The sequence below is a fragment of the Podarcis vaucheri genome, assembly GCF_965113315.1.
Source record: "Podarcis vaucheri genome assembly, chromosome: 12".
Taxonomy (NCBI): domain Eukaryota; kingdom Metazoa; phylum Chordata; class Lepidosauria; order Squamata; family Lacertidae; genus Podarcis; species Podarcis vaucheri.
Genome location: NC_138750.1, coordinates 43,023,250 through 43,037,504, shown reverse-complemented (window position 1 = coordinate 43,037,504; position 14,255 = coordinate 43,023,250). Strand labels below are relative to the sequence as shown.

Genomic DNA, 14,255 nt, shown 5'->3' with positions numbered 1-14,255 from the left:
TGCTGGTGAACGATAAGATAATGTATTTTTCGCTCTATAAGACGCACCAGACCACAAGACGCACCTAGTTTTTTAGGAGGAAAACAAGAGAGAGAAAATTCTGAATCTCAGAAGCCAGAACAGCAAGAGGGATCGCTGTGCAGTGAAAGCAGCGATCCCTCTTGCTGTTCTGGCTTCTGGGATAGCTGCGCAGCCTGCATTCGCTCCATAAGACGCACACACATTTCCCCTTACTTTTTAGGAGGGAAAAAGTGAGTCTTATAGAGCAAAAAAATAAGGTAATTAATGTAGCTGTGGCAGTGATAGTAGCAGTGAAAACAATAGCAGCTATCCAGCAGTGGTATTGAATGCGTTGGGCTCGCCTTCACTGGAGGTATTCAAAGCAGAAGCTGGACAGTCAGGGGAAAGATCGTAAATCCCGGCACTGAGGGAAGTGGTCTAACTAGGCAACCTCCAAACGTCCCTTCCAATTCCCACGTTCTGTGATTCTAGGCCAGGGCATCTTCACTGCATGAATACTTTGTATTAACATGGCACAGCTGAACTGCATTAAAACAACAACATATGCGGGCTGGCATAAAAATGAAATTATTTAGAGTAAAAAACCAGGCTATTCCCGTCATTTATATTTATCAGTATTAGCAGACCAATGTTACAATAAGCATCACAGCAGGTTCTAATTAGCATGCAGGCCATGAATATTTAACTGGAACAACATATCTATGCATATATATCTACTTGTGAAGTCACAGCCACCTGTGGATAATAGCTTTATGACACTTTCTGTGATCGTAGAGACAAAAATGAAGTAGCGAATCCCAGCACAGAAAATGGAGATTTACAGTAAAATGTTGAGTTGGACAACTGATCTCCGATTCCAGATAAACATGACCAAAAGGGAGCAATCTGAGGGCAGTCTAACTTTATACATAATGGTAAAATGAAACAATATAATGGGATAACCCACATTCGCTGGTGTTCCACATTGACCAGGGACATACATACATCATCATCATGAATGAATTGCTTCCCATGACACATCTAAACATGATTTACAGTGAAACAAAAGCATCTACAAAACAATTACATATACAATATTGGTCTGAATATAAGCAGCACCTGAATATAAGCAGCACCTTAAAATTGAAGGGGGGGGAGAAAAAAGAAAAAATACCCGAATATAAGCTGCTCCCTTCCTCGCTACTCCTAGCTGCATACTGGGCGGGGAGGGAGGGAACCGTGCTTCCTCATGCTCTCCCTTCCTGGCCTTGGGGAAGAGGACAGGGGACTATGCATGGGGCGGGCACTGCTTTGCAGTGCTCCTGGCTGCATACCGTAAGGCTGCGAATATAAGCCACACTTTAACTTTCCACAGTCAGAATTTGGGGGGGAAAGTGAGGCTTATATTCAGGCCAATATGGTATTAAACAGGTCAAAGAATTGCATATATTAAAAACACTGATTAAAACAGCTACAGCACATACATGAAATAAACTCAAATCCAATATAAACACTACTGTGATAAAGATCCCCCTTTGGAAGGCTTGTTGAAAGAGGAATGCATTTAGCAGTTGATGGAAGGTGATATACGATGGGAGGGAGCTCCAAAGGTACATCATTGTCCCTAGGTAAAGGTAAAGGTACCCCCCTGCCCGTACGGGCCAGTCTTGACAGACTCTGGGGTTTGTGCGCCCATCTCACTCAAGAGGCCGGGGGCCAGCGCTGTCCGCAGACACTTCCGGGTCACGTGGCCAGCGTGACAAAGCTGCATCTGGCGAGCCAGCGCAGCACACGGAACGCCATTTACCTCCCGCTGGTAAGCGGTCCCTATTTATCTACTTGCACCCGGGGGTGCTTTCGAACTGCTAGGTTGGCAGGCGCTGGGACCGAGCAGCGGGAGCGCACCCCGCCGCGGGGATTCGAACCGCCGACCTTTCGATCGGCAAGCCCTAGGCGCTGAGGCTTTTACCCACAGCGCCACCCGCGTCCCATCATTGTCCCTACTCTCTCCTTATTTTGCATTTTGAAGGTATTTTAAGGATGATTTTTAAACAGTTAGTTTGAGCTGTGAGAATTACCATCCTTTGGGGCTCTGTTATCCTCCCCAAGTTTTCTACCAAAGCCATAGCAAACTTTAAAGCTGTCAAAAGTAACCTTACAGTAACTCTTCCCCCTCCCAAAAACCTACTCCCAATTTCACAGCGTATGCATAAATACTTATCCAAGGAAAAGCGACGAGGCATTTGCTGTGAGTAGATGGTATGACAAAATATGCAATTGCCACTTGCTGATAAACTCACTCAACAATGCAGACTCACCAGGGATGCAATCAAACGTGACACCATTCTGGACTAGCGGATAGCTTTTATTTCATTCCAGCCAAAATTTTCAAATCCTAGAAGCAATTTTGCATCTGTTGTGTGACTATAATGCTAGTCAGAAAATTTACCGAGCTCTGAACATAGTGCAATTGTAGATGGATGAATTGTGTCCTATATTCTTGTATAAAATAAGAATCAAAATGGCCTCTAAGAAATAGTGAGATGCACATCCTCTATAGTCTACAGCAAGGAGAGATGGGCTGGTGCGCTTTGGGTGAAAAAGCAATATATAAATACCCTATAATATACCATTTAGAAGTAGCCAGGCTCTTTTTTTCCTCTCCATTATCAATACTCATTCATTCATTCATTCATTTATTTATTTACATTTATATATACTGCCCATCATGAGAGCATCATAGGGTGGCCTTCCACAGAACCACAAAAATACATAACACAATAGCAAACACAACACACAGCCCGCCACCGCTCTTCCATGTATGTTTTAAAGCAAATATTTTCCAGTATCATAAATCAGTGCATCACAATGAGGAGGGCTCTTCACCTGTTCCCTATTCCTGAGCCTGCTCTTCTCTGGTTCCACTTGTGACCTGGCACTTACGCCCATTCCTAGGATCTGACTTATCCTTCTCTGAGGGCTGTTTTCTTTCCCTCTTTTCTTTTTTTTACAGCCTGAAGCTCTGAAGCCCCAAGGAGAGAGAGGAGAGCTGGGGTTCCTTCACAGCCTTCGCCTGCTGCGGCTGCACTGGGCCTTACATCTCTTTAACTTCAGGCAGATTGGGCTCACCTCCAGGCTGCGTGCTGGAAACACGGTGCTGCCATGCTCTAGACCACGAAGCAGAGATGCCTTCAAGGGCCCAATAGCAATGAGGCAGGCTCTTAATCAAAAAGCTTCCTGATGGGTTGTTGGGTTTGCCTAAACATGTTGCAGTTTCACAGCTTAAGGATCTCAGGCTGCCCAAATTTCACACATACACCCTATCAAGTCAGCTCCTTATGAAAGAAAGGTCACACATGAAGACAAGCCTACAGATAGATTGTTGGTGGTTCAGCTTGGTTAACTTTAATCAATGTGATTCATCACTGCAAAGAGAGAAGAAAATGAATAATGGAATGCCAGGCATTCTGGGCAGGCTATTTTGTATTGTTAAAATTAATCAGCTTTCTGGCTACATATTCAAAGTACATACATGAGCTTGAAGGAAACAAATTATCAACTCATGGACCAATGATTAGTGATTAAATTATTTGGGGCAAGAAGCCTGACAATGCCGTCTATGAATCCAGTGCTTCAAAAATCATATTTCCCTATTAACCTCAGCTGCAAGATTCTTCAACTGACATATTCAATTTAAAGCTCAGTTAAAAAGTTAAGGGGCATCCATCCAAACAGCCTGATTAAGCCTGCCAATTGCAACTTAACATCAGTAGTTTTCATGCAAACACATCTATTGTGCTAGTTTCAGCCTCCCCAACTGCCTGGGCTACTTCAGGAATATAAACTGAATCTATCCAGAGAGGCAGCCTTGTTAATCCATTTCAGAAACAGTGAAGAATCTTATGACACCTTAAAAGCTAAGAGACAGCAGTGTCCTGGACCACAGCAGGAGTTAGAACTCAGATAAAGAGGGGAAAGAGCTGGCTGAGGAACAAGACTGAGTCCTTGAACTTGAGACCAAGACTAGTGACCTGCACCTGAGGCTTTGCACCAGCGCCCCTACAGGCAGTTCCTCCTTAGCCTGAACAACCTGGAGAACGAAGTCCCATCATGCAAGACACCATTTGCTCACCAATACCTGCTCACTGGTGCAGATGACAGGCAGGTAGAAAAGGGAAAGCACCCAATCGCAAAGTATTGGAAGACACAAGATTTACCCACCTTGGAAGAATGGCAGATGAAAGTGATTGACTATATGACATTGGCGGAAATGACAAGCAGAATTCGTGACCAGGGAAAGGAGACTGCGGAAGAAGATTGGAAGAAATTTAAGATTTATCTTAAGAACTATTATAAACTTGATGAAGTTTAGAATGTCGAGATTTTACAGAGAGAAAGGGTTGCAGTAATATAAGATCAGATTAAGAAAGGACTATGATGAATTAGGATGGGAAAAAACATTTATAAGTTGCTATAAAAATTTGGACATGAGGATGCAGAAAGGGGAGGTATGGGGAAGTCCGAGGAAATAAGTCAATGAAAGGACATTTTGAAATTATATTTGTTTGTTTGTTTGTCTTTCTTTTATGTTTGTTTGTTATAAAAACTTTTGTAAAACTAATAAAAATTTCTTAAAAAAAAAAAAAAGAAAAGGGAAAGCACCCAATTTCTGGGCTATGGGTCAAAGGGCTTTCCTTTTAATGATACTCATTCCTCAGCATTGGTGGGTGGAGCATAGGAAAGATGGTCAAGGCCTGGGAGAAGAGAAATTAATTAGATCAGGGATCGGCAAGTTTACCTCGCCTGGGCCGGTTCAATCCAGCAGAGATCCCTCTGTGGGCCAGATCATCTGTGTGCGTGAAAGCGCATAATTTCCAGGGTCGGCATCTGCGCAGACACAATTTCCGGCGTCACAGACGTGAGTTCCTGTGCCGCGCCGGTTTAGTGCACCAGACGGGGACTCATTGAGTGGGCAGCTCGGTTTGGGGGCAGCTCGTGGGCTGGTTAAATGACCCCCGTGGGCCGCTTGTGGCACATGGCCTTAGGCTGACTGAACTAGAGCAACCTTCAACCAGTGGATGACCTCCAGGTGTTTTCAATTGCAACAGCCAGCAGCTGGCAGAGCAAATGCACCCAGTGATCTGTCCATGGTACTGAAAGTCTTGTCTCTGGCCTTCTTGACCTACCCATCTCTGCTTGCAGATATCAAACTGAGTTCCTCATTTTCTCAAATTTTCAGTACTATCCCAGAGAGTGCTGGCTGGACCCCTCTGCCTTCAAGGTCATACTTGGGCTCCACTGCCTCAAAACAGACAAGTGGAGAGAGAAAGAAAAAAATAACAGCAGGTCTGTAACATTTCTGCACAAGTATATTAGAGGTAACAAGAGAATGATCCATTCATAACAGCAGTCACTGTGGTAGCCCTGACTTATTGGCTGTGCAGTCCTAAATTAACATCTGTGATGGGAAAGAAACCCAGAGTCACAACCCAGAGTCACAATTAAGTAAGAACTAAGTAGAATCAAATCTATTGCTAAATTCTATTTCAGCAATTTCATATTATAGCTTCCTTTTGAAACCTTTTCATTGAAATATGTTGGCTTTGAAGTCAGCAGAAGTATGTCCTGATTTATGGATGCTGGCACTTTTTATGACAGATTTGCGTCCATTTATTCTCTTACAGAGCTATTACTGGATCCAGTGTTATCAGCTATTTGTAATTAAATAAACCCCTGCTCATTCTCCAAAGTGGTATATGTCATCCCTTGCCAGCAATGCCCTTTTGCAGTCTGCACAGGGGAAGCAGGTCAGTCTCCACACATGAGTATAAATGGACACAAACTGGGAATCGAAAATGACAACATTCTCATACACAAAACAGTGTGATCATCAGGAATTACAACAAATACAGTCAGTAAAATGATCTAAGGAAGAGGAAGAATTGCATTGGTTCAAACTTAATCATTTCAATCCTGCCACTGCATCTCTAAATAATGAGGAAGTGTTCTGAAAGCCTCCTTCTAGATTAACAGCACTTTAAATGCATAATCATGTAATCATGTAGTTCAAGTGAATTTCAACTTGGAACACACACACAAAAGAAATCCTGAATAAAAATCAATACAGTAAGGTTTTCTTCCCTTCCTTCTAACTTACATCAGATAAATAGCATCATTCTCAAAGCTAAATACAATGTAAGACAAAATATAGGCATAGAAACTATCGCAGGTGTGCAGCTGCTATGGCTGGACCAGAATGGGCCTGGAAACCTGCCTCAGTTGTGTTCAGTGGAGAAGGAGGAGGAGGTGAAACGCAGGAATATGAATGTGAAGGTGGCCAGCAGAACAGGAATGGATGTGTATGGAACAAGGGATCAAATGATATGCTGGGCAGTTTACAACTGATTAAAACAATACAGCAAGAACTGAATGCAAAAGAAATTAGCCAGTTGAAATCAGATGCAGAAAAGCATTTTCTCCCCCCGTTAAAAGATCAAGCAAATGAAGTAGCATTTGTCTGGTGCCTAAATTTAAGTAGCTGCTTGGCAAACATGCTTCAGGAAGTTGTTCTGTAGCTGGGGGAGGGCATCATAAAAGGGCACTGTCCTTGGGTCACCAAACCTCTGAAGGCAGAGTAGCCTTGTGCCTTGCTTTACAGAATTCAATCCTCTACTGGAAGGGTCCCAGCCTGCATGGTCCAAGTCTGATTTTAAGGTAAAGAACAATAAGAAGGGAGAGAGGATGGGGGTCTTGCGGCAGCCCATCCACAGCACCTAGGCAGTGAGCCATGGTTTGGCTAAGTACAGTGGCATTTAAGGTTACAGACGCTTCAGCTTACAGACTCTGCTAACCCAGAAATAGTACCTCAGGTTAAGAACTTTGCTTCAGGATGAGAACAGAAATTGCGTGGCGGCGGCGCAGCAGCGGGAGGCTCCATTAGCTAAAGTGGTACCTCAGGTTAAGAACAGTTTCAGGTTAAGAACGGACCTCCAGAATGAATTAAGTTCTTAACCCAAGGTACCACTGTATAGTGTGCTTATGAGGGCAGAAATTACAGGTGGCCTTTTAAAAGACAAGTCTGAAGGCACAAGAGAATAGTCAGGCTGGTGGGAGAGAATCATAGAATCATAGAATCACAGAGTTGGAAGAGACCACAAGGGCCATCGAGTCCAACCCCCTGCCAAGCAGGAAACACCATCAGAGCACTCCTGACATATGGAGCTGGCGGACTCTCCTTCCTTGGAGGTTTCCAAGCAGAGGTTGGAGCCATCTGTCATGGATGCCGGCATTGCAGGAAGTTGGACTAAGTGACCCCCTGTATTACCTCCAAGTCTACAATTCTAAGTTTCTATCATTAATGGCTTCTCCGAAAAGGGGTGTGGCCAGCAAGAGAATTCCCAGATGGCCCTGCCCACGTCTTCTAGTACCCAATGAGGCGGCTCTTCTCTGAGGATGTCCAGAATTTAGGAACCAGCGCCAGGCTCACAGCTCTTGAGCTATTGCTCCGAAGAGCTCTGAAAACAGAGGCATTATCCGCAGCTTACAAAAAGGTCTGTGTCTGTCAAAACACACACACACACACACACAAAATAAACAAACAGCCAGCACATCTTTGAGAGCCACATTAATTCTCAGAGTATTAACAAGGCCTTTTCCCCCAGATGGGTTTTCTCGTGTCTGTTCAGTATGGCTCTCTGGGTGAAGCTTTCCCCGCAGGCCTGGCACCCGTACGGCTTCTCTCCCGTGTGGATCCTCTGGTGCCTGAGCAGAACCTCTTTCTGGTTGAAGCTCTTCCCGCACTCGGGACACTCGTACGGCTTCTCCCCTGTGTGGATCTTCTGGTGCCTTACCAGCGAGTCCCTCCGGCAGAACTTCTTCTCGCACTCGGGACACTCGTACGGCTTCTTCCCCGTGTGGATCTTCTCGTGCCGGATCAGGCTCTCCCTCTGGCTGAAGCACTTCCCGCACTGAGGGCATTTGTGAGGCTTCTCCCCTGTGTGCGTCCCTCGGTGCCGGACGAATCCTTCTCGCCCGTTGAAGCTCTGTCCGCACTCGGAACACTGGTAAACCTTGGGCCTCGCGTGGATCCTCTGGTGTTTCGCCAGGTAATTCTTCTTCTGGAAACGCTTCCCGCACGCGAGGCACTTGTAAGGCATGGCGGCGGAGTGGACACTCTGGTTTGCAACTGATTTGCATCGGTACCATTTCCCGCCCTTCGAGTACAGAAATTTATTCACCCGTGCATGTCTCGAGGTTTCCTTCACTACCCCGTGACTTTCTGCCACCTCGTTTAATTCACCCCATCCCTCCGCCGGCTTTCTCCCCCATCGCTCGTCAGATTTGCATCCTTGTTCGTGAATCTCGGCTACCAGAGAAGAGCAAGCAGAGACGAAACACTCCATACATTTTTCTGTTCCAAGAATTCTTGCTTCCTCACAATAACCTAGAAACCTAGTTTCCCCTATTATAAATGCTGATTTATTTTAGCTGTGCTACATAGCTTTGGCATTTGATATGCAGGCCTATTTTCTATGTCACCACAATAAAAAGCAGCCACAGGGGAGTTGGGGTGTGTGGACCAGCTTATCTAAGCTGGCTACCCCTCCAGGAAATGGTTGTTAGAGTCAACAAATGACAGTCCCTAATCCCATGGCCCTTATGCTAAGGATGTGTTTAGATTTAAGGAGGATAAGGAACCCAGGGGGGAAGATTCTGACATCTGTCACAAAACTCTAATTCTGTCCCTCTTTAAATAGCATTGGCTGCCATTAGCTGGATCCATGCAAGGCTAGCTGGAGTGGGCAGCAGGGCTAGCTCCAGGTAGGGGTGTTCTCTGGTGGACCCTCTCTTAAGAGAGGGTTCCTTAATGTTGGAAGAAGCCCCAGCTTTGACGAGCTTACCTGGTAAGAGCAACAATGGGAAACAGCTGTGTTCCGATTGGAACAAGCTGAGCCTGGAGACCAACATCTAAATTTCCCACAATTTTCCAGGGGAACAGTGCTTTGAAACACGCCTGGTTGTGAACTAGAGCCAGGTATCAAAAGCATGTCACCCCACTGCTAGCACACCTGCACTGGTTTTTATTGGGAGATTTTTTTATTGCTTTAATTCTATGAGAGGTTAATTACTTTTTAATTACTTTCTGTTAGCTTCCATCTGTTTATCCTCTTCATATCTACAATAATGCTGGAGAATGCTGATATCCAGATTTATTTATTTTTTAAAATTTCACAGCTTGGAATTACATTTGTCCACTTCACCTTGAGGTTAACCACTTCACCTCTAAGATAAGAAAAATTCCTGAATGCCTGAAAACCATATATGAACACAATCAAGGGTCTTACATTTTGAATTTAGCTCACTGAAGAGAGAGAGAGAGCGAGAGAGAAATCTAGAAAAGCTTCCACACTGAATGATCAAGTTGTGAACTGAACATAAATCATTATTCTACCCTTGAGTTAGCTAAACACTAGAGCAATGATTTTCAAACTTCCAGCCATCTGTGTTATTCTGCGGAGATTTGAGCCTTGCAATGGACACACTCCAGTGAAGTTTCTACCAGGCAGCCCAAACCAGAAATCAGGAACATAGCTCTTAACGCAAAGATGCATTTTGATGCAAAGTTCTTGACCCAATAGGAAACCATAGCTGTCAACTTACAGATTTGAAAATAAGGGACCAGCAGCCTCAAAAATATGGGATCAGCAGCCAAAATAAGGGATTTTCCGGGCACAGGTATGTTCAACTTCTGAGCCCCTCTGAGCCAAAGGCAGAAAGCCCAGCCAGCAGCCAAACAAAGCCTCAAGGAAAACCACCATCACCTCTCCGCTGGGAAGCGCTGAGCAAAGGCGAGTCCCCAGACAACGCAGCTGTTTTGATCAGCACAAAGCATGCAAGCTCCACTCCCCAATCGTTCTTAGACTTCTTATTGGGTGAGCAACACAGCCAAGCAACACAGTTGGAGCCTCCCTCCTCCCTGGCCAGCAGGGAGGGAGGGAGAGGAGCTGCTTCCTTTGAAACCCGGGAAATTTAAGGGACATCATCAATAAGGGACAGCAGCGGGACACGGCACTGAGATAAGGGACTGTCCTGCCAAATAAGGGACGCTTGACAGCTATGTAGGAAACTGAAGCAAGCTGAACCCTTATGAAGGCAAGCAAAGCCTGTTCTGCATTAGTTCCACCTCCTTGAAGGAAGCGCCTATATCCTTGTTTGATTCTGTATCCTTCTGTGAGGTGTAAGATAGGATGACTATCTCATAGCTCTCTATATTTTGTTGGATTATCCCTGGACATTGCCCATCCTGGCTGGGGATGAAAGTCAACAACAGCTGGAGAGCCACAGGTTGACCACTCATGGTCTAAAGATGGAGCAACTGCTCTGAGGACTCACCCTTTGAATCTGAGGGTAGTGGTAGGGCTTGGTGGGCACAGAAGAAGGTACTCTCGGGGGGGGGGGTAATAGCCTGAATCTTACTCTCTTCTTTCTCAAAGCACTATGTGATCTGAAGGTCAGTGGCTATGCACTGTCAACAGCACTTCCATGTGGATTGATTTGTGCGCTAAAAAATACTAACATGTTAAAGGGAATTCTGGAGTATACTCTAAGCTGGAACCTTGGGTTCTTGCAAGTTGCCATCCATTCTTCTTCAGTATTTCTTTTGTCCTGTGAAATTTGAGACTGGGCCCTAGAACATAGGCAACACTACTCTGCAGCAGCAAATTGCAAAAAACAAAACAAAAAAAACCATAGTAACTCAGGCCAATCTGCTTATTAAGGACATTTGTGTCTGCTCTGTCCCAGCTCCCCTTCTTGTTTTTCTCACCCCTAGGAATACAGTATGAAAACCACTGGTCTAGGCAGAGTAAAATAAAAGCTAGGCTATATTGTAGCTATCCACTTCTGCAAAAAAGAAGTGATTCACAATCTTTTTATAGTAAGCTAAAGTACACATTATCCACCTGTGCCTAGGCCGTGTGTGAACAACCTCCACTTGGATTATTCCCAACGGTTCAAAAGAAGGAACATCTCTCCCATTCTTTAAATAGGAACCAACAAGACTAGTGATTTATTATTTTGATTCTAGCTCAGCTCTGGACTTTGGGGATGTCATTAACTCAGGGATCAGACAAAAACTCCTTTAAAACCATGAATGCCTTGTGGTGATAGCAACAGAACTTACCTGCTTTCTTATTCTCTGTGATGAAAACAAACTACCATCTTCTCTAGCTACCTATCAAAAAGATGCTTCAATTCACTCATCACCTAGTGCCATTCTGTTCTATCTTAAGTGTCTTCACTTTGAATTTGATTGTGTGCTGCGGCCATTGGGAATCCATATGGCAAACTGTCCAGACCTTGTCCAACCCAGATCCTGGAGGGACCCATCCAGATGAAGAAACCCACTCCAGCTATAGACTAGGAGGAGTCTACAGCACCCAAAGGCATTCTGAAGAGCCCTGTATCATGGATGCTTCACCTGCAACAAATATACGTGTTTTCTGGGATTTATAATTGATTTATAATTAATTGGGGGGGGGGAAGGTTGAAAATAACTTTTGTTAAGAAACCAGAAGCTTTTCTTTTAGGAATACTAGGAGAAGAGGTGCCAAAAGACTAGGAAAAAAACTATTCATGTATGCAACCACAGTTGCCTGAATGATATATGCCCAAAATTAGAAAGAGAAACTGGCTCCAAAAAAGAGACAATTGGCAATTAAAACTGATGGAATATGCAGAGAGGGCGAAACTCACTGGAAGTTTAAAAGATCAAGACGAGAGCCTTTTTTTTACTAGAATGGGGGGAAATTATTGAATACATGAAAACAAATTGTAAACAATTAAACACCTTAGGAGGATTGACATAAACACGAGCAGTAAGGAATTAAAAGGACACCCATATGCCCATGGGAATCCCACAAGCGTAATCTCTGGGCAAACAGTGCTTTCTTGTGATTCCTACCAATAGATAATCAGCAAACTGGCTCTGACAGTGGAGGCAGAATATAGCCAACATGGCTTGCAGTCATTGATAGTCCACTTTTCCATGAATCTGTGTAATCCAATTTTAACGCCATCAAAGATGGTAGTCGTCACTGCTGCTGTGGGAGCAAATTCCATCGCTCCTGAACTGTATGAAGAAGTACTTTCTTTTGTCTGTCCTAGATCTTCTATCATTCAGAGAGTTTACAACGTTCAGATGCATTGCCACGTGCTTCATAATAGATTTATTCCTTCCCTCAAGGAAGATACTCAGAAGGATTTCTAAGGTTCAACCAGGAAACCACCTCACAAGGGGATAAGTGATGCATTTGCAAACCTCTTGATAAAATCTACAGTAGGAGAGCAGATGAGAGAATGTTTCAAACTCTAAAGTGGTTCCAAGCACAGCACCTCTCCCTAAGGGAGCTCTGACAAATCTCCCATCCAGTATATTAGAGGGTCAAACCCAATCATCTGCTGGATTCTGCTTTTGGGGGCATTATATATATAGCACTTCTCAATTCCTCATTGTTGTCCCTCTGTCAGTTCCTAGTTTGTCAGCTTTAAACATTAATCATTAATTCCACTGAGGCTGAGATTTTGTACTGCTTTATATTTTGTACTTTGCTTTGCTTTGTTTATATTTAACTAAATGCATATACTGATTGATTGTAAGAAAACCTCTTACAAAACAGAAGTTTAATGGTGAGCTGTCTCTAATAATCATTTGACTGATTGATTGATTGATTGATTGACTCATTGTTGTAGCCTGTCCTGGGAACACAGCTGATGCAAGGTAGGCCAGAAATGGAAATAATAAAATAAAAATAAATTGTATGGGGAAAGCTCCCATTGGCACCAAAGGGAGCTTCTTCCCCTCACCCCTGGCAAGGCTAATTATAGCACAGGATCACAGCTGGAGAAGGAAAGATTAAACCTGCCATCCCTATATGCTGCAGTCCTGATTAAAATAGCACACACACATACACAGAACGCCTAGTATTCCCAGTTGATGGATTGCAACCCCAAACTCACAGGCTATTAAATAGGTTAATTGCAGTAGATGCCAGTTCATCTCCATAGACAAATTCAGGTCTCTTGGAATGCAAACAGTGCAGGCTGCTTGGCAAAAGTAAAACCCAAATCCAAAATAATGTATGTTTCTACACTTAACATATAGATCTGTTCTCAATCCCCATGTCTTCAACTCACAGATCCAAACGTATTGCATTCAGAGAAGAAAAACTGCCCACTAATGCATTATTTTTACTATAAGCACGAACACTGCTCTCTGGAAGCTGGAGTTGGAAAGTTTAGCTCCTTGGAAAGTCTCAGCAGCATTTCTGAACTCTGTGCAAAGTGCTATTAGGGCTTGTTCAAATATTAATCATGCCAATGTAAGTTGTACAACATTTGGCGGAGAGGGTGCCATTAGTGAATCATGATTTTCTGCCAAAAGGAGGCTAAAACAGTATTAAGCACAGCAAAAAAATTTTAAAAGTTACTTTGGAATGAAAAGATCCTAGATATATGGTGCTTTAATTAATCTACCTCTCTCTACCCTAAGCTCTCGGAGAGCAAATAGTAACCTGTAATACCCATTCACAGCAGGGAAATATTCCTTCTATTTCCAGTGTTCAGGGTGAGAGGACCATTGCAGCAACAATGGCTAGCAGAAGCACCCATGCACAATAGGCTCAAGGAAACACCAAGGTTTGCAGAAGTAAAAAAATATTTAGGGGGGAAAACCCCTAAGGGGACACTCTCAAACAAGCCTGATGATGAGAAGCCATTGACTACTTAGGAACTGTTGGAGGAGAGTGGCTAGTATCCTGAACAGTAGAAAACTATACTACCATGTTTAAAGACTTATCTCATCAGTGAGAAGTTCCAATATCAGCACCTTTGCCTGTTTGACTTCCATGGGATGAGAAATTACTAGCGACTAAAGACATTGCTGTAATATCTGGGCTTATTTCCAACTATACAAAGAAGAAATTGTTTAATTTCTATCCCTCTTTTTTTCCTCAGAGGAGCTCCTCACAACAACACTGTGAGGTTGGTTAGGCTGACAGGCAATGACTGGCCCAAGGTCAGTGAGTTTCATGGCAGAGTGGGGATTTGAACCCAGTTCTCCCAGGTCTACCACTATACCACACTGCAGCGGTTTATCCAACTGCACAAAACTCAGATATTTTTGCAGACACACACACACACACACACACACACACACACAAAGATGAGGCTCACGGGGGACTTGTTTCTCATAGTTC

General features: G+C 43.8%; 1 protein-coding gene across 1 annotated transcript in view; it reads right to left on the bottom strand.

Moving 5' to 3' along the window:
- GPR158 (G protein-coupled receptor 158) overlaps positions 1-14,255 on the bottom strand; it is a 122,645-nt gene that overhangs the window by 61,585 nt on the left and 46,805 nt on the right. The gene's annotated exons all lie outside the window — the stretch shown is intronic.